Below are 5,000 nucleotides of genomic sequence, written 5' to 3'. Positions count from 1 at the left end.
ACAAGCTTGCAAACCTATGTTCTCCAGAGACCCACGTTAATGTCGCATTATAACACTTGCGGCATGAGGCACGCAAACACCTCCGCACCTAGGCACGACTTAGAAAGTCATTCCTCCCAATACCAAAAGGCCACAAAACCGAGCATGACAAAACTCTTGCAAGCAACATACCCACGAGAATGGAGATTTTTTTAAAAGCAAGGAGGGGGGAGGGAATCATGATCTACCACCACCTACAAGTTTGCAACCTATGTTCTCCAGAGACCCACACGTCATTGTTGTATTACAACACTTGACGCAAAAAGGCATGCAAGCACCTCCACACCTAGGCCCAACTTAGAAATGCACTTCTCCAAATAGCATAGGCCACAAAACCGACCATGGAAAAACCCTTGCAAGCAACAGACCCACGATAGTGCAATTTAAAAAGACAAAAAACAATGGGATGGGTGCACGCAAGAAAAACAATAGCCACTCACGCGCATTGCGTCCACTACCGACACAATCCACCGCCAAACCTACTACAACGTAATAAGGATTTGGTAGAAGAAAAATCAATAGCCCCGCTAAGCACGAAAATCACAACAATCAACAGGGGTCGAGGGACTTGAGATCTATCTCTGCCTACAAGCTTGCAATTTTCTTTTTAAAAACAAAAGTGTGGGGGGGGGGAGGGGAAAGTGGAGGGACTCGTGATCTGTCTCCACCTGCAACCTTGCAAACCTATGTTCTCCAGAGACCCACGTTAATGTCGCATCATAACACTTGCGGCAGGAGGCATGCAAATACCTCCGCACCCAGGCACGACTTAGAAACGTATTTCTCCAAATACCATAAAGGCCACAAAATCGAGCATGGGAAAAAACTCTTGCAAGCAACAAACCCACGAGAATGTAATTTTCTTTTTAAAAACAAAAGTGGGGGCAGGGGAGGGGGAGGGACTCGTGATCTGTCTCCACCTACAAGCTTGCAAACCTATGTTCTCCAGAGACCCACGTTAATGTCGCATTATAACACTTGCGGCATGAGGACGCAAACACCTCCGCACCTAGGCACGACTTAGAAATGCATTCCTCCCAATACCAAAATGCCACAAAACCGAGCATGACAAAACTCTTGCAAGCAACATACCCACGAGAATGGAGATTTTTTTAAAAGCAAGGAGGGGGGAGGGAATCATGATCTACCACCACCTACAAGCTTGCAACCTATGTTCTCCAGAGACCCACACGTCATTTTTGTATTACAACACTTGAGGCAAAAAGGCATGCAAGCACCTCCACACCTAGGCCCGACTTAGAAATGCACTTCTCCAAATAGCTTAGGCCACAAAACCGACCATGAAAAAACCCTTGCAAGCAACAAACCCACGATAGTGCAATTTAAAAAAACAAAAAACAATGGGATGGGGGGGAGGGACCAACCAAATATTTATTGTGCACATTGACTTGACCAATGATTCCGTCAAATGTAGATAACACCCCACCCCTTGCACCATGACCTACATATGACAACAAGCCATAAAGCAAAGAAGGGTGCAAATGTGTGACTTCGACCACGCTCGTAAACAGTGGCACTAGCACAACTACACATGGAAGGAAGCAAAGCACGTCAAACTACCACAGTGCCTAGAAGGGATTAATCAACGGGGCCAATGCTTCATTTGCACGTTTTTCACATGCCATGACTCCCTTGGGCATGCTGTACAAAACTAGCAAAAGTTGCAGTAGGCTGCAATGAGGGTGTAACTACAGTGTGCAGGCAGCCATGCAAACCCACCAGCAAGCATTGGCCGGCCAAGGTGCAAAACAAGCGGCTAATTATCCTGACCCTCATGCCATGTTGCTGTCCTTCACATGCCATGCAACTCTTGGAAATGCTGTGTGGCTACTGGTATATGTGGCAGCAGATATGCAAGGAGCCATGCACACCCAACAGCACTCCATGGCAGGCCATAGCGCACATCGAAGGCAATCATCAGAACCAACGTGCCTTGATGGTGATTTTCACATGCCAAGCCTATCTCGGACATGCCATGCGGCTGCGGGTGCATCTGGCGGTAGCTGTGGGGGCACGGTAGCACAAGGTAGGAACCCTTGCGCACCAATCAGCCCAGGGTGGCAGGCAACGGTGTGCGGAAGAGGGGCTGAACATCGGGACGCATTGACCATTTCCTTGTTTTCAAATGCCATGCCTCTCTAGAAACTGCTATGCAGCCACGGACACGTGTCAGCAATAGTGGGGGCATGGTAGCGGTAGGTAGGGAGCGAAGGGCACCCAGCAGCACATGGTTGCTGGCATTGGCGTGCGGCAGATAGGCTGACCACCTGGACAAACGAGCCATGTACTTGTTTTCACATACATGCCAAGCCTTTGTTGGGCTTTCGTTGCGGCTACGACCGCAGGAGGCAACATCCGTCGTGGCATTGCGGCATATATTAGGCAACCACGAGGGCAAAGCAGCACGCCGTGGCAGGCGCAACGCACACCAAGGGCAAAATCTTCGAAACCAACATACCGTGAATGTGTCTTGCACAGGCGATGCCACTCTTGGTCATGCTATACGGCGTTTGACACATACGGCGCAAGATGTGGAGGCACTGCAGCGCAAGGCAGGTAGCCCTACGTGCCCAGCAACACACACTGGCAAGCAACTGTGTGCGGCAGAGGGGAAGACTGTCGGGACGGACGCGCCATGTACATGTTCTCACAAACCACACCTTCCTTGGAAATGCTATGCGTCGAGGGGCACATGTGGCACCAGAAGTTGGGGCGTGACAGCGTATGGTACCCGTCCATGTGCGCCCAGCAGCCCACGATGGCGGGCAAGGCCATGCGGAAGAAGGGGGCGGTGTTGCATGACAGAAGGGCTCGCCATTCGCAAGCACGTCCACCTTCGTAGAGCATGCTCTGCCGCCACTGGCACAAGTTACAGCAGCTGCGGGCACATGGCACGGAAGGAAGGCGGCCATGCACGTCTAGCCGCACGCAGTGGCAGGCCTCAGCGCACACCAAGGGCCAACACATCGAAACCCACGTGCCATTTCACTTCTTTTACCATGCCATGGGTCTTTTCGGATTGCCTACCATGCCCCCTCATCGTCTGCTGCCCCTCGGTGCGGCCCCTCAAAAACCACCCTGGGAGTGACACCCCCCTCCCTCAAGGTAGCTCTTATTCTCTTTGTCCATTTCCAGAAGGAGACATGACCACCCCCCAAAAATATACCGTTCTATTTTTTGAGCTATAAATATCCAAATCAAATGAAACTTGGTAAGAAATTAAGGAAAAATCCAAAGATTATTTTTATACCAAAATCGCCATCTTTGGATAAATATTTATTTTTTTATTAATTTTTTAATATTAAAAAACATATTAAATTCAAAAAACTATGAAAAACCCATTTTAATGTATTTTTCTGAAAACTAAATTTCGGATGTCTTCCAAAGGTTGATAGAATGTTCTGAAAAAATATTGGACCATTCCAACATATTTTGGTATTTTTTATTATTTTATGATTGAAACATTACGAAAAATACCCAAAAAAATGGAAATGCGGGGTTTAATTGAAAATGATTGTACTTTGGGTTCCAAATAGCCAATTGCATGGCTTTTCTAACCCAAAGGGATGTTTCGCACAACATGATTTAAAGACCCAAACTACGTTGTGCGGGCATGGCCTTGGCGTGTGCAGCAGTCGGTGCCTCGTGTGCAGCCGAAGGCCGCAAATGAGCCTCTGTTACATGGATCATGGGGGCCACGGAAGCACCCATGTGTGAGCCACGTGCGTGCGGCTATGTGCATGGAAGACTAGACCTGGGATCGATGGTGCGGCTATGCGTGCAACCTTACGCGAGCCATGTGCCGAAAAGCCCGTGGCATATGCGGCCATGCAAGCCACCAATATCGATGCATGGGAGGCCGTGCCAGTGAACTTGCTCACGGTAGTGCACTCATGGGCGGTGCATGTGGACCACGCAATGCAACCTTGCACGCGGTGGTGCAGCCGTGCCTGCAACCTCTTGCGTGGCTCTTCCGGCCAATCCCGAAACCTAGCGAGCGACGACGAAGCGATGGGCGTGGCACATGCAGCCATGCATGCGACCTAGGGGGCGGTGTGAAGCAATGCATGCAATCTTGCGAGCGCTAGGGCAGCAAGGGGCGCGGCATGTGCGGCCATGCAAGCAACCTTGCGCGAGTTAGTGCGGCCAGAAGCGCGGCATGTGCGGCGTGGAACGCAACCTTGGGCACGACTGTGCAGCCATCTGCGTGTCATGTGCGCCATGCGCGCAATCATCCGTGCATGTGCGTGGCTTGTGCATGTGTTGCCACGCGCCAAACCATGTGCGAGGCTTGTGCAGCCGTGGTCGCAGCCATGTGCGTGGAAGTGCGGCACGTGCAACAGCCCTGCGCGCGCTGCCCGCACCATTGCCATCCGCCATGTGCACCCAGGCCTACCACCTTTTGTGCGGTTGAGCAGCCTTTCCAGCAGCAATGTGTATTGTTGCCTGCTGCCTTACGCGCGGTGTGAACCTTTGCCCCCAGCCATGTGCGCGCGGTAGCCTGCACCCCTGCGCGCGATAGTGGAACCTTACCCCCAACCGTGCCCGAGGTTGCGTGCAACCATGTGTGCGGTATTGCAGCAACGCTCGCATCCATGCGCGCGGTAGCCTGCCTCGACGCTAGCAGACTTAGCGCACTAGTGCAACCTTACCCTCGGCGATGCCTACGCCTTTTGCGTCCATGCCAGCAGCCTTCCGCGCGGTAGTGCAGCCATGCCTGCCACCATGCACGCACATTGTGCGGCCCTGCGTGCGGTACTGCCGCCTCGTGCACTGCCTTCATATGCACTTAGGCACCCTTAGGGGGGCACGCGTTGTTATTGTCATGGGCACGTATATGTGCACACTTGCGGCATTCAAGAGCACAATTAAGCGACACTTGGGCTACACTGGGGTGCACGCTTAGACACACTTATTCAACACTTGCGGGCACGTATAGG

The sequence above is a fragment of the Macadamia integrifolia genome, chromosome 5 (assembly GCF_013358625.1).
Source record: "Macadamia integrifolia cultivar HAES 741 chromosome 5, SCU_Mint_v3, whole genome shotgun sequence".
Lineage (NCBI taxonomy): Eukaryota > Viridiplantae > Streptophyta > Magnoliopsida > Proteales > Proteaceae > Macadamia > Macadamia integrifolia.
The sequence above is the reverse complement of the archived record's forward strand: the minus strand, read 5'-3'. Positions refer to the sequence as shown.